The sequence below is a fragment of the Chenopodium quinoa genome, unplaced genomic scaffold (genome assembly GCF_001683475.1).
Source record: "Chenopodium quinoa cultivar QQ74 unplaced genomic scaffold, ASM168347v1, whole genome shotgun sequence".
Lineage (NCBI taxonomy): Eukaryota > Viridiplantae > Streptophyta > Magnoliopsida > Caryophyllales > Amaranthaceae > Chenopodium > Chenopodium quinoa.
Genome location: NW_018745240.1, coordinates 1,386,280 through 1,410,172, shown reverse-complemented (window position 1 = coordinate 1,410,172; position 23,893 = coordinate 1,386,280). Strand labels below are relative to the sequence as shown.

Below are 23,893 nucleotides of genomic sequence, written 5' to 3'. Positions count from 1 at the left end.
AAAGAGGTACGAGGCATCAAAGTGAGTAATTCGATTACTTAATTATTCTTTTGGTATAGAAATCATGTTTAGGATATTATTTTAATTCCTAGTATCATGTTAGGATGTTGATTTTGATTCCTGGTACCATGTTAGGATGTTGATTTTGATTCTTAGTATCATGTTTAGGCTAATGCTTTGATTATGATTTTTATTAGTGACGTGCTAGGATTTGTTATTAATCCGTTTAGTATCATGCCTAGGATCTTACTATTGATGTTTTGATAATATAATTATGATGATGATTGTTGTGTCAATTATTTTATACATTGCTTGATTATTCATGATTGATTGTTATTGCTTGATCACGCCCCTTCTTGCAGGTTTAAAGGGAATTTGTATTTGAAATCACGCCTAATAAGATAATTGCTAATTTGATTTTAGGCTAATATGATTTTAATTCAAGTGATCACCAATATTAGATTTATTTGTGCATTAATAATCAACCAACGTAGATTAAACATGTTTAGGGTTAATTTGATATATGTATGTTGATCGGAAAGCGGACATGAATATCATAATAATTAAGTAAAGGCCGATTTAGGGCGGGTTCAATCTCTTTTAGGTTGAATTCGTACCATCATCCCCGAATATCCAGGCATGGTTCTAGACCACTATGGAGTTAGCGATCTCTGTGATCGTGAATGGAGTGTAACCTTCACACCCGTGAACAGTATATAAGTTCCTAAAAATTGTTGGTGACTCTTTTATCTCTAGCTTCCTTCCCTTTGGACACCACCACTACACCAAAAAGGGAATTTGGCACTGGTTCAAACCCCCCCAAAGGCACCGGTTTTGAACCGTTGGGGATTTGAGGGGTGCCAAATCCCCAAATATTTGGCACCAGTTCAAAACCGGTGCTAAATGCTTGAATTGGCACCGGTTAATCGGTGCCAAATATAATGGCGCCAGTTTTATTTTTATTAAATTTAATGCAATTGGCACCGGTTCTTGCTTAAAACCGGTGCTAATAGTCTCTAAAAAAAATTTAAAAAACTTTTGGCACCGGTTCTAGTCAAAACCGGTGCCAAAAATACCCTAAAAAAATTTGCATTTTTTTCACTTAAATTGATATATAAACATTAACATATATATACAGTTACATTTTTTCTTTTAACTTTCAAAACAAAATAGGAAAACAGCAGCTTGAATTAAGAAATACTCCAATTCACAGCCATCTGTCAATGAGCTAGCAAACGTTCAATGAGCTGAGCTTGCTTTTGCCTCCTTACGGTTTCTCTCAACAATACTCTGAAACTCTTTCTCACTTGCAGAAGTTACAAGGAGTATATTCATCATGTGTCAAAGAAGGCTAGTGGCAGTAGTGAGTAACCAAGCTGGACATTGCACCAGGGAACCAAGTTCAGCAGCTTTGTTGCGACTTGATTGTTAGAATGACTTCGATGATCAGGCCTGGTTATTATGTCAACTTTTAAGCTTGGTTCTTGCTGTGATGATCAGTTTCAGTAATCGGGAATTATACCCACCATGAAAAAGGGCCTAAACCATTAGAGTTAAGTAATCCCTATGGCAAAGGAATGCTCGAATTATACAGCCGTTTGTCAAACCAGAACAAAAGGGAAGATATATAGCAGAATATATAAAGCAAGTTATTAAAAAAATGAAAGACCTTAGTTTATTTAAGTGATTAATAATGAACTAAGCTGAATTTTTCTGATTAATAATGAATACTTCCCTATTTCGCTTAGAGACACTAATTTTTATTAAAGACCAATTGAGCTTTCTAATTAAAAACTTAAAACCACTGATTTTTATTGATTATAATTGATATTTGCTGATAGTGATTTTGCTATGTGCACTTTCTGTTGTATACCAATGCTATATGCATACACACTATAATCATCAATGATAATAATCTTTTTTTTCCCACTTCTCTTTTCATCTCTTATTGGGAACATCTTCACAATAAGTGAACAACTATAAGTCAGATGAGAGAACTCACAGTGACAACCATTGGAGCAAAAGGCTTTGAACCTTCTTCTTGTTCTAAAGGGATTGGAGGGTAGTCAACACTAGTAACTTGAAACCGTATCTGCAGATGAGGAAACATAGTAATCTATGACAAATAATAATGGTAGTGACAAGATTAAATAATAATAATAATAATAATAATAATAATAATAATAATAATAATAATAATAATAATAATAATAATAATAATAATAATAATAATAATAGTAACAATAAAAAAAAAAATCAAAGAGGGTCCTGACCACATTTTCGTCATCATAGGATAATTCAAGATCATTGTAAGTCCACACCCATTTCACTTGCTTGCTGCAGTTCCCCAGAAAAAAGAAATTACAAATAAAGGAACAATATTGACTTAAGTTTAGTATCTTTAAATTTAAACTAGATGTGCAGAAAGAGACAAATATAGGTAATTGATCTTACGGATCATCATCATGGGGCTCGATACGTGACGGGTCTGGCAGAGCAAAGGCAGGAATGTATATGTCGTCAAAATACCCAAGAGACACTGTGTATCATCAAATTAATCCACAATACATTAAACCAAAGAAATAAAAAAAGAGCGATTATGAAGCTGAAAGCTATAAATTCCAATCTTAGCTTAAAAATGTATGAGAACAGCAGTAAAAACATAAAGATCAGCAAACCGTAACAACAAGCAACATGTTTATAATCAATTGTCAGCAACTTTTAATTGCAAAATTGCATAGTACATCATAGTTGCATATGAAAGGTCAGGTCAAATGGGAGAGAGAGATGAGGGTCAAGTGTCAGAAATAATGAAGAATATATAGTTGACAAGATAATTTTGTCAGTAACTCCACGATATTTTCTGAGTGACATGGTTTTAAGGGGCTAGTAGTCCCAGTGCTATTAGCTTAAAAGCAAACCAACACCCCAAACTCCAAATTGTTATCAATTTGAAAGAAGAAAAGAGCATGAAGAAAGAAACATAAACATGGAAAAGTATGAAAGCTCATGCTTTTCCTCCACAAGGCATCGTTAGATAGGTCAAGAGCCATTTTAAGTATAAATAGGTCCCAGAGCTGCTTCTCATGATCTTATATTAATAAGATATAACTGCAATGCTTATCTATTTGATTCAAACATATACATCATGAATATAGGGTTTTCTGTCCTCCAAGCAACAAGAAGCTAAAAATTCATAGAATAGTTTGGTTTCTCCTATGACATCAAGTAATGATCCAGGCAACAGCCATGTATGTGAGTCTTACCTCTAGTGAAACTAGATGGGAACAGGGCAATTATGAAGGTTTCAAGTGATCAAATTCATAGAATAGTTTGGTTTCTCCTACAACAACAACAAAGCCATAGTCCTGAAATGAATTGGGTTCTACTAACATAAACTAAATAATCAGGTTCTTTCAACAAAGAAAAAAGCTGGCAAAGTTGCATTACAACAGTTGTTAGGAGCAAATTTTGGCATCCAAGATCAAAAGATTCAAAACAATGGAAAATGATAAAATTGGGTCAAATTATATACTCACCGGAAAAAGTACAAAAGATTCCGGCTTCACAAACTTGAAGTCACTTCCACCAAATCCTCTCCCACGTCCTCTACCTCTAAATGCCATCTATATGTCATCAAGAAAAAAAATACTGCTAATTTAGTATAAAAAAAGAAGCCTCGAATAGTACAGCTTGTCCAAAAGGATCATGTTGAGCCAGGGGAAAGAATAGTAATAAAGTTAGCAAGGATTGAGAATAAATTACCACCATCACTCGATTTAGAGGTAGCTTGTAATATGCTGCTAGAGGACCTGTCTACAATCAAGTGAACAATGATTAGCACCAATCTCCTGAAACAGAAGCCTGATCACTTATTTTGAAAACAGAATCCATGAATGAAGCATCTGATATTCTTGTAATAAGCAGAGTATCATCCACATTCATTCAAAAATCTCAGCAATAACACAATAGAGTTGCAGGAAGCTGACTCACAGATTCGCCACATAAGTTCATGTAAGTCTAAGGTTTTGCTAGGAAAATTGGGACATTGCCAATGAACTCTGGGAACAGAATTACAAATTTCAAATAAATTTTTGAGGAGGTCAAATTAATCAGAAATAGTTCCTTAGCTGGTAGCAGTTAACTAAAGGAGAAAGAGAAGAAAAACCTTGGGCAAATAAAGTTTTACAATGAACATTATTGAGTGAAATGCCAAGAGAATCAGCAAGTGCATCAATCATTTCGAAGCCAACATTATGACGAGTGCCTTAGAATTTATCACCAGGATTGCTTAATCCCACAAAAAGCCATGGCAATGGAGGATTAACACATGTACTCAAACTCCGTCTAACAGCACTGCTTTCTCTACTCAAAAACCTCAACATCAGCCAGCCTTCCTCGACCAGGCCCGTCCTTGAGGCAGGGCATGCAGTAGGGGCGGCCGCCCTAGGCCCAGGGACAAGAGATTTAATTTCATATTCAATTATCTCATAATTTTAGGGATATTTGATTCAATAATCAAATTACGCTCATAATTTTCTTTTCTTTTGGATATGATGTTTCATAATCTAAGAATTTACGAACCCTAAACTTAAAGCACTGATAATTAAATTAGATTAGATCAAATATAAACCCTAGATTGTGAAATTAATGTGATGATAACAACAATAAACAACTTACCTTAGAAGCTGCTTCAATGGGGGATACAAGAATTAGATTCAACGGAGAACACTTCAATGGAGAACATTGAGTGCGCTTCAATGAAATAACTCAAGAGACTTAGGAAATAGGAATGGAGGCCTTTAATGGAGAAGGAGATCGAAGGAGAGAGACGGAGTGTTAGGAAAGCTCAGAAGCCCCTTCAATGGAGAAAGGAGGAGAGAGAGAGGCAGATCAGATGAGAACGAATTAAAGAGGAAAGAGCAAGGAAATGAAGAAGAAGACGCGCCTTAAACCGGGTTTTTTTTTAAATGGCACCGGTTCAAACCGGTGCTATTTACTATAGTTGGCACCGGTTTAAGGCGAAATGGTGCCAACTCTATTGCTTTCTTTATTTTGTTTTTTTTTTTAGGTTGGCACCGGTTTGAACCAGTGCTAATTAAATGAGTTGGCACCGGTTTTGGTTGGAACCGGTGCCAACTCCCTATTTTCCAATCCCACTCATTTCTTTTGGCACCGGTTTTCAAGAACCGATGCTAAAGGGGGGGTGCCTATTTGTTTTTTTCTACTGCACCATGCCTAAAAGCATGATCACAGTGGGCCTCAAAGTTGAGTTTGGAAATTTTCCTACAACTACCGTGCCACGGTACACAGTTTTGAGTCCATTCAGTCCTTATTTTGGTCTTCCGTGCTATTTTGGTCCACGCATTAGTCGTTTTGATACTGTTTACATGACTAACCATGGGATCATACCACGAGTCTTATAACATCACTTAATCACTCACGAGTCAAGTATAGTCCACACTTTATTTTTTCGACTCGAGTATTACATCATGTCGTTTATGATCGCATACTAGGTTCATGCATGTGTTTCCCTTTTCCCGTCATAATAAAGATGAGTGGAGTTTTTCTCACCTGTTTTCAAAATTATGTCTTTCCCCCTTTCTTTCCTATTTTGAGCAGTGAGTTAAACCATTGAGTGAATTTGTTTCATTTCACAGTACTTAGTCAAGGAGCAAGGGTAGATTGGTACGGTTCGAGTCACTACCACAACAACCTCTTAGACCTAAGAGGCGTCCAAAGAAAGCTCCGTCATCTCCACATCAACTATCACCTTCGAACTACTTTTAGTTCATTCCAATGGCCACTAAAGAACATATTGAGAACATTCACAAGTCCATCGAGGCACTTTCTACCATAATGCAAACCCTTACTACTAAGGTTGCTACCATGGAACAAACCAAAGTCACTGTTGCTACAGTTGACAAGATCGAAGAACAACTGAACAAAATTTCTAAAGAGTTCACCTACGTGGAACAAACTTCCACTGCTTTGGCTATGAAGGACAAACTCCCTGAAAAGTTCTCCACTTCTAACATACCTAAGTTCAAACCTACTAACAATCCAATATTCCATTTGAAGGCCTTCTTTGCAACCATGACTCTCAAGGGATTGGATGTGGCACTCTTCCCTACGGTGTTCCCTCTCTCTTTAAAGCATGCTTTCCAACAATGGTTTTATTCTCTGGATGCCAAGTACACTGCAACTTAGCAAGATGTCACTGAAAGTTTCATGTATCATTACAAATATAACATTCAAACCAAGACTTCCGAACGTGAGCTTTCTATCCTTACGCAGAAAGAAAATGAAGGGTTCACTACCTAGCTAAGTAGGTGGAGAGAAACAGCTGCACAAATGGTTGAGCCACCGAAGGAAAAAGAGATGGTTTGTCTCTTCATCCAAAATTTGACTCACAAGTACAGGCAACATCTCAAATTCCTGCCATTGAACACTTTCGAAGCTATATACGATATTGGCATCAATTTTGAGGACAAGCTAATAAAGAATGCTGGTAATAATAACAACTATAACACTTGGAAAAACAAGAAGAAAGACCATCCTTCTTCTTCATCTTCTAAGCCTGAAAATACTACCAATAGTGTAAGCCAATACGATCTCAATGAAGTTTTAGCTCTTGATGCTCCATTGCCCAAAATAAGGAGAACTTACACTCCTTTGGGAATGACGTATGACATTGCCTTTGATTGCATCTATAGTTAAGGCTTGATAACACCTATTGGGCCATTTCTAGAGCCAAAACCTGAAGAAAAGAGTGCCTAGTGGAATCCTAATGCCCACTACAAGTTCCACCAAGGAAGGGGTCACCCTACTAAACAGTGCTAGTATCTAAAAGATGTCATTCAAGATTTGGTTGATGCAAACAAACAGCAATGAAGATGAGAAGCAAGATGAACCCTTAGTACAAGATTTAATGATGTTTTTATTTTCTATTTGTATCATTCACTTCCCTTTCCCCAATGTATGTCTATCATAGGTTTTCCATTTCACAATTCTATATGTTTTATTCACCTTTCTTCCATTAATAAAATGAGCTTATTCCCTTTACATCTCAATCATGTCATTTTCACATTTAAAAAAAAAAATCAATTGCCGAACCTTGGGATTGGAAGGTGTGTAATTTGTGTACCTTTATTGTAACCCATTATTCCTCTTAATCATTCAAACACATAGTCCATTCTTTTATTAACCATTTTAAGCCTCGTTTAACATTTGGCCTCATTTATTCAACCCACATTCACCTAACCTTTGATATGAACACGTCTCAAATTACGTCTCTCATGTATTGCTTGGTACCGTGCCTGAGAAACATGAATGCTAAGTGAGTGATGGAGCGCATGATCCAGGATTGCCCACATTGATTAACAAAAGACAAGAGCAAAAATAAAGCTAAAAAAAATGTGAAAACTTGCAAAGTCCAAATTTTAAATACACAATTACACATCTTAGGGGGCTTATCTTAGGTCTTGAGCCTTTTACCCCTTTCTTTTTTAAACCATCAGCCTAACCACGTCACAACCATTGAAAAACCTCTTTGAGGTGTACATACACTTGTGCAAAGTTCAGCTAGAGCTACGTTTGGCCTGATTCCTAACGGATACGTAGGCAACCTCACATCGAGGTGCGGCCACATTCATAATCACATTCATGCATTGTCATGTCAAGGAATTTCCAATGCTCATCCCTATATCCATCTAGGGCTAGACTTGGGGGCTTGAACCCACATTAATTAGCCTACCCAGCCTAAAGAGTCACCATCTTAACTCTTCTTACATTGATTTTTTTAGCCATAGCCTTTGCAGCCTCACCTTAGTATCACATTCACACACTTCATTAACAAATACATTGCCATTCTCCCCTTAGGAACTCTTTATCATGAAATCTTGTTTCTATACCGCGCATGCTTCACGATAACATTCAGCAAACGTCATGATTGTTCAAAAGCACCACCGTATACGTGCTTAGCTTCCGGACCTAAGCAACGTCCAAGATTGTACACTATATATGATGCTTAACTTCCTAACCTAAGCAACATACATAGAAATAAACTACGATTATACTGTGCTTTGCTTCCTGACCTAAGTGCATTCATTGATTGTATCACATCATGTAGTTGCCCTTAGCCCTTAGCCCTTTGGCCTAAGAACATTCATCATGCATACATTATTTCAAGACAAGCGATTTAATTTGACAAGAAGAAAATCCATGCGATTCACCTCGCTTTCCTCAACGAAGAAGTTCAAAACTTCTTCCCATTTTTAATCTTTTTTCATTTGGGGAAGTTCAAACACTTTTCTAAAAAAAATTCTTTTGGGGAAGTTAAAAAACTTTTTCAAATTTTTTATCGAGGGAACTTCGAAAACTTTTACTTCATTTTTCACGTCTTTCTTTTTCGGGAGAAAGTCGGTACCCTCTACTCATGACAAAAACCCTCCACTCATGACAAAAAAATGATGGATTTTTTTTGCATTTTCAGTTACTTGTATCTGCGCACACACTCCAACTATACAAATACACATACACAATCACAAGTCGTACACATGTCATGTTGTGTTAAGTCAAGCTTAGTCGAGCCAGTTGTTCTGTCTTGAGTAAATCACCGACTATACGAGTCCTTTGGCAAATTACATTTTGTAGCACTACTACATTTTCGATCAAATACAACGCCAAAAAATGAGCTATTGCAACGCCTTATCCAAATGTCGTGGCAATAGATAGCCTATTGCAACTGTATTTTTATTGCCGTTGCAATAGAGTAGGCTATTGCCACGGATATAAAACTAATGCTCTTAGAGGTAGAGCTATTGCCACGGCTCTAAAGAACCGTTGCAATAGCCTAGATATTTTAACAAAAATGAAAGCTAATGCAACGGTAGTGTTGTATCATGAAAATTTTAGCTAGGTTGAAGCGCGCAGTGTTTCCTCTAATTTTTTCACCAAAATTTTGAACAAACACATTTTTACTTTTCTCATCCATTTTCTCCACTCATTCTCACAGTACCCATTCTCACCCTATTTCTCCATTTCCTCAATTTCCCCCAATTCTCCATTTTCTCAATTTCCCCCAATTCTCTAGTTTCCCCATCATCATCTCACATAAATAAGCAAGGTAAAACAAAAATTCTGAGGCCGATTTTGAGGTGAAAATCACGAAAAAATTCATTCAAAAATTTGATTTTTTTCGATTTCTAGGGTTTCGATTTGTAACTGTTGACGGTGGTGGAGAGCAACGATGGTGAGTTTTGATTTGTAATTGATGACGGTGGTGGAGAGTTGCTGAGCTAATGTCGCTCAAACTCCAGCTTCGTGCCCTGATCTTTGAGTAAGCCTTCTATCTTTATCTCTCTTTTTTCCTCTTTCTCGCTACTTTCTCTCCCCTTTCAATTATTGTTCCAATTTCGACAATTATACACTTAAAAAGTTTCAATCAATTGACTATTTAATGTTAATCAGGAACATCATCATCGTCCGTGGTAGTTGGTGAGAGTGATTTGCTAATTGTTGGACCTGGTGTTCTTGGTCGCTTGGTAGCTCAACAATGGAGTCAGGTATAATCGCTATTTCTATTGCATTTCTACCTCTCTTTCTTTCGTTTGTAAAACATTTAATTCCTCGAGAAATGTCAGGTTAATTTCTTTCGTTTGGGATTCTCGCCTTTATGTTCTTGCCAGGTTCCTTCTTTTATCTTTAATTTCTGATTTGCTTTGATTATTGGAAAATTGGTTGATTTTTAACTTGCAAATAAGTGTGCTTTTGGTTGTTTTGTTGGTTATGGTAATGCAAATGTTATGGTATAGGTAATGACAATAGATTACTATAGTTGGTGTTATAATGTCTAGTAACTGGTGCTTATTAAACTTCTGTCCTTTTTCCTGAGGCTTCTTGTATTATCATCTTCTTACATGTTGGGACAATTGCTACTAATGTCTCCAATCACAATATTTTCTTTGAACTAGAAATAGCTTACATGGGCTGATTGTTATTTCTGTATGGTTCTATGATTTTTATTGTCTTCTTGCACTTTCTGATAATGGCCATTGTGACGTGTTGCAATTCTTAGCAGAAATACAAGTGTATATATGTTAGTTTGTACACTCATCACTTGACACTTGTCTCGTCTCAAATCAGATTTTTTTATCTGTTTTAATCACAGTAATTATAACAGTTGTCTATATGAATTTGAGTTTACTATTGGTTCAAGTTATTGTCATATTAATGGAAATTTGAGAATGATAATTATATTCATGATTTATGCTGCCTTAATTCACAACTGCAGAGTTTGCATAATTCATTTATTTGTATCAGCTAAATTTTATAGCTGCAATTATATTAGTGTCATAATTAGTATTTTATGGTAATACCTCCTGTCATTTGTGTATATAACATCCTTAGCAATTTTTATTTTACTAAACTAATGGGATCATTACCTATCAATAGCTAATTATATAACTAAAACCGCCCTCCTAATATTTCATTTTGTCTCCATGTAAACACTGAAAAATAATTTCCATCCATTAGATAAATTTTTTGCGAATGTTACCTCTAGCTTTTTTTTTCATTAATGAAATAAAATATGAATTCTCATAAATAGCTTTAAGTTAAAAATTGACATAAATAGCTTTTAGCTCTAGCTGAGGTGGAATTTATTAAGTAGCAATTTTGGTCGAGGATATGACTATATGTCTATATATGAAGTCTGATCGTATAACCGCCCTCCAAGGTGAGAGGCAATATATGGTGGATGGGAGTTGATGGCGCATCAAATAAAGGCTCCTAAGAAAGTGAAATTGAGGGGGTGTTCTGCATCTCAGTCCTTTATAAAAAAAAAATTCAAACTTGTTGGATCTTTGACCTTTGTACTGTTTCTTCTAGCTTTCAGGTTTCCCTCAGTTTCTGATTTCTAATTTTTTTTCTTTGGGAGATTTGGTTTCTAGGTCTTGTATACTATGGTCTTAGTTCATTTTTTTCTCTTTCCTTCCCCTTGTTTGGGGTTTATAATTTGTGAATTATTATGATTAGATGTTCAGATTTTTTTTGTATGGAATTATGAATGTTACACAGATGGTGGATGTATTTGTTGTATTGGGTCGTGCTTCATTTTGGCAAGAGTTTTTGTTCAGTGCAAGAGAATCACAAAAAAGAGCAAATTAGTGAGTTATACAAGATTTTATACAAGGTTTGAGGAACTGCTAGTATACAACTTCTAATGTTGGATATGAGATAGGCCAATGTGCTAGCATGCCTCGTGTTCAAGTAGGTCGTGCTTGAAACAAGTTAAGAAATATTTGTTTGGGGGTGTTATGTCAGTAGATCCTTTTAGTAATTTTTATATACTGTTTGGTAAATTAGATTATTAAAGGAGGTTGACATACCATGTTTGTGCCATGTTCATGTCAACTTTTAAAAATAATATCCATACCCTCCGAACTGTGGTGACTGTGGTAAGGCTTGTGGCGGACTCATACTATGTCAGTCCATTTTACTATCATACTTGATTGACTTTCATGCCAGCCCGGCCCATGCCTACCTCTAATAAGTACCCCTCATTATACAGTGCGAATTAGAGGTACCGTATTATATGTTGTTTGGTGTTATAGGATGTGCCTCATTTAAGCGTAGTGATTATGTGGATACGAAATAGAGACAGAAAATCAGTTACCAGTAAAGGTCTGACAGAATGAAAATCAGTTACTCCTTAGAGACATGTCTATATATGAATTAATTATTTTTATATATTATTTTTAAAATTCCACCTCAGCTACTCCATGAAAATATGACACTTGCTTATTCATTTGTAAGTACCCCGAAAGAAATTTAATAAGATATAGATGATGTCATTGACATATATTCACCGGTAACACTGCAAATTTGAATGAATACTGTTTTTTTTATTGCATTGCAGGTTTGTTCTATATATGTATATCTCTAACCCCTTGTAAGTTCTTGCTTAGTTTTTACTCTTGATTCCAAACTAAATTTAAAAATCGTTGCTCTTTATGCGTTTTAGGCAGCTGCTGCTGCTATTCTTCTTCGGCTTTAACTTTAACCTGTAGCAACATGTGAATAATTATCCTTTATTATTGATCTTGACTTTATTGTTTGTAGCCACTACATCCTCCGGGTATTTTTTTACTTCTTTTTATTTCTCATTGAATTATATATGAGAAAAGAGGAATGATGGATGTTTATCTTCTTTTTTGATTTTGATGAAATTGGATTATGTTTTTATAAGGTTTTTGGGTTTCTTTGATATATGCAGGTTGTAGGCCTGCTGGCTTCTGTTGTTCTGTGTTGCTAGCTGCTTGCTGGTCTCTGTTTGGTTGCTTGTGGGGCTGTTAGGTGCAGGTTGCTGTCATGTAGGTTCTATTGGGCTGCCTGGTTGTTGTTGTTGTTTTTTCTGCCTGTCTCTGCTATTTTGAGCTGTTGTAGGGTTGAAGAAGGCATCCTGGTTTGGACTTGCTTTTCCCTGTTTGCTTCTAGTTTGTTGCCTAGTTTCCGTTGCTGTCTTGTTCTGGTTTTGGCTGGTTAATGCTGCTGTTGTTCCTTTTACTGCTGTTGTTCTGCACTGTCAGCTACTGTACTGCTTTCTGCATGGTGCTGTGCATGCCTGGTTTTGGCTGCTGCTGTCGTTCTGCTAAGCTTGTTGATGTTGGGACAACTTGCTGTGTTGCTGGTCTCTATTGCTGCTGTTCACCTGCTAATGTTGGTCGCTTGCCTCTCAAAGATTGTAGTCGTTGTAGTTTTTTTAATTAATTTAATTAGTGAAATTTGATTTTGTAACTTTTCCCTTTAAGGGCAATAATGTACGTATTTCGCATTATAATTATTATATATAAATGATACTTTAATTTGTTTCTGTTAGCATATTTTAATTTGTACTGACTAATTATACATATATTATATTACCATCCCATCCCAACAAAAAAAAAAATATATCAATCCGTTGCAGTAGATACGTACTCCTATCATTGTATTAATTAGCTTCATCCGTTGCTATAGGTTCAATTTCATCATAATTATTAGTCAGTACTCTATTGCCACGGATAAGTTATGACGTTGCAACAGGTATTGGTCTATTGCCACGGATCATTGGTGCCGTGGCATTAGGTGTCATATGTCGTTGCATTAGACCTATTGCAACGCCAGCAGATGCCACGGTACATGGCCGTTGCATTAGGCCTAATGCCACTTATTTTGATGCCTAATGCAACGGATTTGGGGGTTGCAATAGATCAGAAATGTAGTAGTGTAGGTCTCGGGTATAGCCTATGTTCGGGGACAATGAACAACTATTTCATCAGCCTATGTTCAGGGACAATCGAACAAACTATTTCATTAGCCTCAGTTTGGGGATAATCGAGCAAAATATGTACAACCTCTGTTCAGGGACAATCGGGCAAACATATCTACAGCCTCTGTTCGGGGACAATCGAACAATCATATTATCAGCCTCTATTCGGGGATAATTGAACAATCAAACCATCAAAATCTACAACCCAAGTTCGAGGATAATTGAACCATTATCATTTATCAAACACTCAGTGATCATCCCGAGGCGCGGACGATTCACGTTGCAAGTTTCTCGAGGCGCAGAGACTTATAATTTTTTTATCATCAGGCACGTTTTCCCGAGGCGCGGAAAATGGTCAGTTGCTGCATACTTCTCGAGGCGTAGAGGTCTGCAATTGTGTCTCGAGGCGCGAACACTTAGTGTTATTCCCGGAGTATGGAATTTCACTTGTAAGTTAATTGAGGCGCAGGAACTCACGATAGGATTCCGAGGCACGGATACTATCATTCATCATTCTTCCCGAGGTGTGGAAGATCACCATTCAGTAGGCTACTCGAGGCGCAGGAGTCAACGACATGTTTCCTGAGGCGCGGAAGCTTGTAACCTTTTATCTAATGGATTGCTCGAGGCGTAGTGGTCCGTGATAGAATTCCTGAGGCGCGGAAGACTATCACCCGGTGGATTTCTTGAAGCGCAAAAACCACCAAACATATTTAGTGCTGACACACTAGTGTCAAATACGCATTCTATCCCTTTACTCTTTTATCTTTGGAACTAACACTTTTCTGCAGGTATCGGCGTACACAGAGTGATTTAGGATCGCTAAACGTCTTAAATCATTCTTCGTCCCAATTGACTATTTTGACTATCGTTTTCTAAACTTACGTTTCTACAAACTTAATCAAAGTGGGGGCTTCTGTAGACATCTAAATTGTCTCCCCAAAACCAAACCTGATGATGAACATCCCTTTACCGCCATTATTGGTCGGGTCGAGAATTTAATATCGGGAGTACTTAAAATCCATATTCAGTCAAATACATTCACCAAATCAGGCAAAAGATCAGTCCAAGTATTTAGTCAAAGTATAGTCCGATCCAACCCTCATTTCAGCCCAAACCTTTTTAATCCATTTCATTTTATTTATTAATTAAGCTCGATTAATAAATATCAAAACCCTAAACCTGAAATAAGTCCAGAACTCTGAAACGTCGCTTAAATTATCCCGTATTTAATGCAAAATAAAAAGATAAAAATGAATTTAGACGGAATTCCAGAAAAGGCATCTGTCGTGTCACGACAAAAATGCGCGCCACGGCAATCAGTGTCGTTTCATGGAAATCTGTGTCGTGTCACGACAATTTACGCAGTGACGCGGTGATTTCTAGGGTTTATTTCTCCGCGACGCTTCATTTATAGGGTTCTGGACCTCACCCCTCTCATTTTCTCTATATATACAAGGCTGATTTCTCAGTTTCGGGGCACCAACACACATTCTAATTCCTCTCTCTCTCATTCTAAGATTTAAACATATTCTCCTAATTTCACCATTCCTTCCCTAAACACTTCCCAGAGTTCATACAACACCCGAAGTTGCATACTTAAACTTAAGGCGTGAAAGGTTGAACTGTTTAAGAATTTGGCCCCAAATCAACTTTAGTTTTATTTAATTTAATTTCAATTTTATTTAGTATTCTTTGAAGTTACTAATGTTTTATTCATGATGTAGCAATTTAAAGAAGCGTGGAACGTGAGTAATTTATTTAATTACTTACTATTATTTTTATGATTGCTAGTATCATGATAAGGGTTATTATGATTTGATCTGATTTGACTAACGTTATTATGGTTGAATTGCTTCCAATGTTAATGACGATTTTATTATTGTAGTGATCAAAATGTTGCATGTTAAAGGGAATATGTAATTGAATATAACGCCTAATAAAATAATTTCGACGACCGGTTTAGGATCCTTTTTAATCTTGTTGTTAATTGAAGAGATCACGATATTATAGAATTATATGTTGCATTAACATTCAACCAATTTAGCCTAATATTAGTTTGAAGCAAATTGAATCTTTGTTTGTATGCCTTTGAGATTGCATGAATCACTTTTCGCTATAAGAATCGAGTAGAGGCCAATACGGGCGAATGTGACTCCATGACTCACTTCGTACCATCATCCCTGATCCTCCTTTCGTGATTCCGAACCATATGGAGTTAGTAATCTCATGGATTATGAATGGGATGTAACCTTCACGGGTCAATCGTTGTTGCCTAACGTTGTCCCTTTATCGTGGTTGCCTTACAATGATTTATGAACGGTTTACAAGTTCCTTAAAAACTTGTTGGCGGTTCCCTACTTTGCTTTGTCCCTAATCGTGTCCCTTATCATATATGTCAATTCCCACTTCCTACGAGTGAAAAGCATATTCATAACATGCTTAAGTAGGCGCCCTTCGAATGACGCCTATAGTAAGTTATGAGCCAGAAAGACAACCCAGATTCTAACAGTATTTAGTTATTTGATGCAACTCCAGATTGGCATAAGAAAATAGGCATGAGGAAAACCTTTGAAAGTGATTCCCCATTTTGGTGTTTTATACTAGCCTCCACAGATTTGCCTACAGGAGAACTAGAACACTTTTGTTTTGAAGCCTATAATCATCAAATGGTAGCCAGACACTTTGGTCTATGCCAATCTCTTGATGTTCCTTCATTTACCACATGCAATATGCCTTGGGATTCTAGGCCAAAGTTTCACGAAGAGGATGTTTGGAAGAGTGACTCCATTACATATCCTTTAACTAGTTTGCATCCTACAAAGTCCAGCAATGTGGTCTCCTTGTGTTATCTCGAGTGGTGGTATCATGGATCACTTTAGGCTCGACCATGCTGTTGAAAATGCCAAGGAAAACTATGTTGTGAGTGTGGGCAACTATAAGGGTATGGTTTCTTCACATTATTCTATCCAATTACTTCTTTTATCCTCACTCGCAATCTACTTTTCTCATAAGAAGAAGATTTATGTGTCTTCAATAAAATGAAGGGTATGACTATTTACCATCAAACTGAACGTTCATCTAAGATAGCCATAGAGTTTAATTACAAGCCTATGGCCATAGATGATTCACACAGAAGTATCATTCATTCCCACACTGATAGGGTTGGATTGAGAAAGATGATCTCTCTTTTAACCCCAATCTCCTTAGAGAAGTCAAGGAGTAAAAGACATAGGAACATCCCCATGTCAAGTCCTAGCACAAGAGCACAATCTGCATTAAAGACAAAGTCAGAGCTATAAAATAATGATATCCCTCTTACTAGTAAGTGCATTAGCTTTAACTTGTCCAAGCTTCTTGTATCTTGTTACTCACTTTGGCTTCCTTCATATCAAGTATGGCTCCCAATATTAGAAAGAAATGGAAGTCTCCAGAGAAAAACATGCCTTCTAACCCTGTTTCAATTGAAAGGGATGAAGAGGAATTAGAAGATACAACAAGCCACTCAGATTTCTTAGAGAAAACTACTGCTTCTTTCCTGTTTCCATTAGAGAAGTCACCCCTTCATGACCCAATACCCTCATCTCCAACATATCAAGGTCCTGACAAGAAGAAGAGAAAAGGTGATGTTGACTCTAGAAAGAAACAGGGTGTGGGTTTGGCTTCACATAAACAACTTCTAGGGTGTAGTTTATCATCTGTTAGTGATCCTAAAGTTTAGACACTAAAGGTAATGTGGGGAAACCATCAGGCCTTTGTCCAATCAACGACTTCTATTTCCTCTCTTAATTTGAATCAGCCCAAAGATCCTATCTCCAATCAAGAAGTCCAGCCTACTCAGTTTGTCAATGTCGGTGTTAGTATTGATGCCCCCTAGCTCCTAACCCATAGATTCTAGCTTCAAAGTCAACACTTGAACCAAAACAACCTTCTATTGCTGTTCAGGACAAAGTGGTGAACATTCAAGATGGTGCTATGCGAGGAGGAAAGGATTCTTTATCTAATTTAACTTTAGAACCATCGCTTAAACCAGAACATCCTTCTATGGTTGCTGAAGAACAAGAAGTAGAGGTTCATGATGTAGCTGGACCAAAGACCACATAATCCACTTTTCTAATGATGCAAAGCAACACTTTATATATTCAAGCTAGGGATGTTGAGCTTCAGATTTCTCATCAAGCATCTAATGCTACAAAGTCAAGTGTTTGTGAAGAAGCTTTTATGGGAAAAGTGCATCTCCAGGCTTTGGTAACTGATAGTATTCAAATCCTCCTTCTATGTTCCCTTACTTGGTATCTAACATACCTCATTGTGTTTTAGCATTGGCACTTTATGATCAAGGAATTAACAACAACAAGACTTCAACAGATCAAACATCAGGTGAAAGTAAGCATTCTAGCGTCATAGAGTTATCATGCTTATTGAGTCTTTCATTTTGACTGACGCTTGTTATTAATTGTGACCTAGTATCCACATATCTAGAGGTTATACTCCTTAACGAAGTTCTAGCTCTTTGTGAGAGAATGGAATTGAAGGAAACGCAAAGTATGCAGATTAAGCTGTCCCTGAAACTTATGGCTCAAGTTCGTTTACTAGGAACTAATGATCCTATTGTATGGGAAGACTTGTCTATCGCTTGTCAAACATGTGCTGTTGAATTGGATAAGACAAGGTCATCTCTTCCTCCTTTAATGATCTTTGACAATTCTCAGCAAGTATCTTGAGTCTTCTAAGAACGAGATCTTTTAAAGAAGAATTGAAAGATCTAGAGTTAGACTCGTCTTCAAATCTTCTCGCCTTTACTCCTGGAAGTGGCATCCTCTCCAGCTTTGGAAAATTTGCCGTAAAAACAAATATCTTAAGGTTTTACCGAGCTTTAAATTGATTTTGTAGAAATCTTCCATCTAAGGAATTCTTTATGATCACTACTCAATTAATGTACTCCGCCAATGCTTAGGCGGACGCAACCAATGCTTAGGTGTATTGAAATGTGCTCAACCAATGCTTAGGCGTATTGAATATGCTTAGGCATTCTTAAACGTGCTTTGCCAATGCTTAGGCGTACTCAATCAATATTGTGATCGTCATCAGGCCGATCATCAATCAAACATGATCGTCATCAGGTCGATAATCAATCAAATCCAGATCTTTGGTAAACTGCTCATCACGAGGCTTAAGGAAGAACAATTTGCTCATCACGAGACTTTGGAAAGAATCGATTTCTCATCACGAGGCTCGAGTAAATAATTGTCGTCCAGCAAATCGATCTGCATGAATTCAAGTCCAACGTGCCATGTCAGGTTTCATCTATCGTGTGGCAACAGTGTTGTAGCGCCGCGTTGGTGTTTATTGCGCCGCGTTGTTTCTATCGTGCTGCGCTAGAATCAAGGCCAGAACTCATTCTGCCCGTTCAGCTTTGTTGCTGTTGCTCGCGCCTTTTGCTCAATTGTACTCAATCAAATTGCCTTAAATCTTTTGTAAAGATTACTCGTCCACCAGGGACTTGGTGTACCTCCATCTATGTTTTGAACTATAGGAATTTGCTCATATTTATAGTTTTCTTGAGGTTGACCCAAGGCTTGGTGTTACTTGACTCGTTGCATGACTCAATATACTCAAATCAACTCAATTGGGTTATGACTTGATGTGCAAACTCAATTCGATGTGGCAACACAACATGACTCAATGTTCATGACTCGTGTGTATTGTGTGGTGATTGTGCTCGTGCAACTCGAAAATGCAAAAAAATTCCGTCATTTTTGTGGAGGGTACCGACTTTCTCACGAAAAGAAAGACGTGAAAAGGAAAGGAAGTAAAATATTGCTGAAAATCAAAAGGGGTGAAGTTTTGAACTTCCTTAGAGGAAAGAAGATATGCATGAGCTTAATCAAGTGTATGCATTAATTGTTGTATATCATGGTGCAAAGTTTGTGAAAGTATTTAGGTAACTTAGGAGCAGAGGCTAAATACTTCATACTTTGTGATGCAATGATGATTATGATAACGAGTGATCTAATATGACAAGGCATGCTTCAAAGTTGTATCAAGATTAAGGGTTCCTAGGGAAGGATTATTCGACTATGTATGTGTTATGGGTGTGAAAGTGACACTAAAGTTAAGCTGCAAAGGCTAAAGGTGTGGAAAAATATTTTGAGAAGAGTCAAATGATGGTGATTCTTAGGCTAGGTAGGCTAATGATGTGGGTTCAAGATCCCAAGTCTAGCTCTAAATGGATAGGGATGAGCATTTGAGATCCCTTGATATGATCATGCATGAGTGTGAATATGAGTGAATGCATTTTTATTACGGTCGCACCTCAATGTGAGGTTACCTACGTATCCATTAGCAATCAGGCTGAACGTAGCTCTAGCCGAACCTCGTACAAGTGTGTGTATACCTCAAGGAGGTCTTTCAAGGTTTATAATGGGGTTAGGCTAAAGGTTTGAAGAAAAGGGATAAAGGCTCAAGACCCAAAATAAGCCCCCAAGGTTTGCTACCTTGCATTTGAATCTTGGTATTTGTATGCTTGAGCTTTCTTACTCTTGAATTTATTTTTTTAGTTTTTGCATTTGAAATTTGAATTTGAATTTTCTTTGGATAAGTGTGGGCAATCCCGATCATGCGGTCTATCACTCACTTGGCATTCATGTTTCTTAGGCACGGTGCCGAGCACTCGATAAGAGACACAATCCGAGACGTGTTCGTATCAAAGACATTGGAACACTTGCCTTTTTGCACACTTTGTTTTTTTTTTTTTTGAACTTTTGAGATATCTCAAGCTTTCGTATTTGGAAATTGCATAAGTTGCACACCATCTCATCTAAAGGTTAGGTAGATGTGGGTTGAAAAAAATGAAATGTCAATGGTTAGACGAGGCATAAAGTGTTTTATCAAGAAAGGAATGTATATTCGAAAGGGTGAGGTGATGGGATATAGCTACAAGGGGTGCCTCAAGTCATTGATATACCTTGTGCTTAGTTCGGCATGGAAATATATATATATATATATATATATATATATATATATATATATTTCAATATTTGAAATGCAATGCAATGATCATGTAAAAAGAATTAAATGCTCATTTTAATGAAAATGGAAAAGGTAATACAACCTCATGAAGCAAATGATGGAAGGTGATAGGGGGTGCCTATGTAGACATTATTGGGGGAAAGGAAAATCAAAAATAAGAAAGAAAAATCATGAAAATCTTAAAGATGTAGCGCCTTATGCCTTGTCACATTATCACTCGGTCTTCTTGCCGGTAGGGAGAATAGGAAGCTTGTTATTATTAATCAAATATTGGATGAACTCTTTTAACTTCCAACAACTCTCGGTAGTATGACCCCTACCTTGATGGTACACTACTAGAAATAGGCCATTTTCCGACAAATACTTTCTAACGGACCTAAAATTCCGTCGAAAAATTCGAATTTTCTAATGAAATTTAATCCGTAGGAAAATTCCGATGAAAAAAGTACATTCCGACGGAATATCCCTCAGAAATTTTCCAACGAATTTTTTTTCTGTTGGAAATTAGTACTTCTGACGGAATATTCTGTCGTAAAGGATATTACAACGGAATATTTCGTCGGAAGTACTAATTTCCGACAGAAATAAATTCCGTCGGAAAGTATTTAATTCAAAAACAAGGAAGGTAGATCTAGTTTTTGCGAAACTGAAAGAGAAAAGGGGGAAGAGAGAGAATGACGGAGAAAGAGAAAGAAGCTACGACCACCGCCGATCGACCGCAACCACCGGCCTGTGACCTTCGCCCCCTTGTGACTCCTTGGCCGCTGGTCGGTAAGTGTAATGCATTTTGATTTTTTTTTTTTTATTTATTTTTTCGGTAAACCCTATCAATCAACACCATTTCTACAACATCCACCACCGTTTCACCGCAACCACTGGCCTATCACCGTCGCCCCCTTGCTACTCTTGGGCCGCCACTTGGTAAGTGTTTTATTTCGTTTTTTTTTATTTTTTTGATAAACCCTAACCACCCATCACCATTTCTAAAGCATCCACCCTCCTCCTTCGTCGCTGCGACCAGAACCACCACCACCTCCATCCTCCTGCCGTTCTGCAGCCGGTAAGACTTGCCCTTTTTTTTAATTAATTAAAACTGACGTCTCCTTCATAATCACCATGAGTGAAAACTGACGCTTCCTCCACGGAGTTTTCCGGGAAGCCACCACCGAATCCTCCTCTACCCTTAGTGAGTTCTTTCTCCCATGTTTTCTAATTCAATTTAAGTTGTTTAATTAATTGCAAACCCTAATTAAGTTTTTAATTTTAATTATTTGTGGATTTGTAGATTGCTTGGTTTGATTGTCAATAAAAAGTGCAGATTTAGATGTTAGTGACATTATAAACCCCAAAATTCTTAGTTTAGTTTATACGTGGCATCTTAGTGACTAATTGTATGTAGATGTATGTTAGTTTATAATTGTTTTTAGTGTAGCGTATACATGTTTGTTCTATTTATGTTTCAATATGTTGAAATATTTGAAATGAATGTGTTGTACTATGATATGTTAGTTTAGTTTGGTTTAGTTTAATATAATAATGTATGTTAATTTAGTTTAGTTTAATATAATATATGTTAGTTTAATTAGTTTAATATATTTGTTTTATACAATGTTTAATAATTGTTTAATATATTTGTTTAGTTTAGTTTAAGTATGATATATTTGTTTAATATAATGCATGTGTCCTTTACTTTACATATTTTTGTAAATGAATCATTTGCATAATCATATGCCTAGATACCCGTTCAAGGCATACACATTAGGAGTATGTCTTGAATAGTCCCTAGTTGGGAGGGTCCTTGTACGTTTATTATCACTTAAGTGGTGAATGTACGCCTTGTTATTGATTCTAGGGAATATCCTGGTTTGTCACTTCTCTACAATGTTCTCTAGGTACATATGTAGGTGTATCTAATCGCCTACATCGTGTACTTAGAGAATTGAAGGGAAATGCTATAGGATTTCCCATAGAATTGAAAATCTGGCATACATTCACTAGTGGGATTAACGTAAAATGATGGGTTAAGTTGGAGTGATAAGGACCCTTGGACATCATTTCAAATCTCATTTTCATTTCCATAACACTTTGATGGATAATGAATATTAGATACGCTTTGTGACTAATGTGATTATACATATGCGTGAGTTGTGTAGAAGTGGTAATCATGAAACGAACATAATGTAGTTGGATGTATGAAAGGAAGGTTGGGCACTCTATTGATCCAGAGTTCATGAAAGGGGTTGATGAATTCATTCAGTACGTCAAAGATCATCCCGAGAGTAGTAATCTGAATGAAGTTAGGTGTACATGTTTTAAATGTAAGAACAAACAACTTTGGGATGTGGAAACGATTAAAATTCATTTATATCGCAAGGGTTTTGTACTTCATTACTATGAGTGGAAGTGTCATGGGGAAGGGTTTCCTGAATGGCATTCTAATGAATATTGTGAAATGATTTTCGATGCTTTCAGTCATACTCAAGATCAAGGGCATTCCGAATAGGCTAGTGTTTCATTAGAGGAGGAGCCTAATGCACAAGCTAAGCATTTTCAGGATTTGTTGAAGGCTTCTAAACAACAATTATACGAAGGGAGTTCATTGTTTGTGTTAGAGATAGCTGCTAGAATTACTAGTCTAAAGTGCGTGTATAATTTGCCCCACAGATGTGTTGATAGGTTTGCTTCTTTGGTCAATAAAGCAATTCCTAACAAGAACCATATGGCCAACACTATCTATAAGCTACACAGAATGAAAAGCCATGACTGTCACGTATTCATGGAGAAGTTGTTACCCACTACTTTGAGGAAATTTCTCCCTGGCCATATTTGGAATGCAATTACAGAGATCAGTCAATTCTTCCGCGATTTTTGTTGCTTCACAATCACAGTTAGTGACATGGAGCAATTGGAGAAAAACATAGCTAAGATCCTTTGCAAGCTTGAGAAGGTTTTCCCTCCTGCATTCTTTAACTCCATGGAGCATTTTCCTATTCATTTGCCATATGAGGGCTAGTTATGTGGTCTTGTTCAATATAGATGGATGTATCCCTTCCATAGGTAAATCAAAGACCCTTTCACATCCTCTTTCTTATATCTCATTCATTGTCATGACCTGTTTATACTTTTATATAACTATAATTTCTGGTTCCTCAATCACTTGAAACGAAAAATTGGGAACAAGGGTAGAGTTGAAGGTTCCATATGCAATGCTTATCTCACCGAAGTGATAGCAAACTTTTGCTCTAATTGCTTTCAGACGTCAGTTGACATAAAAACATGAGATCTCGGTCGAAATGTGATTGCCGACGTGGACACCATAGTGGACAACGCTGAAATACCAGAGTTGTTCACAATGGATAACGGTCGTGTGTCAAATGAGGGTAAAACTCTGTTTTTAGATGAAAAGGAACTCGAGTGTGCTCATTTGTTCGTGTTAAGAAACAGAGGCATTCTTAGTGAATACGAAAGGTATATATGTTTAGGAATGAATTGTATTCAAAGTTATGAACAATTAAAATGATTGCAATACTGATTTACCTCGTGGCATTGGCA

At 36.8% G+C, this 23,893-nt stretch overlaps 2 long non-coding RNA genes across 6 annotated transcripts; one reads left to right on the top strand and one right to left on the bottom strand.

Moving 5' to 3' along the window:
• Positions 1-1,101: 1,101 nt before the first annotated feature.
• LOC110711160 lies at positions 1,102-5,106 on the bottom strand. 5 transcript variants are annotated; one of them, XR_002509282.1, is made up of 9 exons: positions 4,681-5,103; positions 4,169-4,446; positions 3,994-4,061; positions 3,766-3,816; positions 3,540-3,626; positions 2,455-2,539; positions 2,274-2,337; positions 2,003-2,092; positions 1,102-1,564 (listed from the first exon to the last, which is right to left on the bottom strand). It is a non-coding gene; the product is annotated as an uncharacterized LOC110711160 (long non-coding RNA). The 5 variants fall into 5 exon arrangements; XR_002509281.1 differs by having other exon boundaries at positions 3,994-4,446; positions 4,681-5,106; XR_002509283.1 differs by having other exon boundaries at positions 3,766-3,812; positions 3,994-4,446; positions 4,681-5,106.
• Positions 5,107-8,805: 3,699 nt separating this feature from the next.
• LOC110711166 lies at positions 8,806-10,112 on the top strand. The gene is made up of 3 exons (XR_002509289.1): positions 8,806-9,340; positions 9,472-9,566; positions 9,645-10,112. It is a non-coding gene; the product is annotated as an uncharacterized LOC110711166 (long non-coding RNA).
• Positions 10,113-23,893: the final 13,781 nt, after the last annotated feature.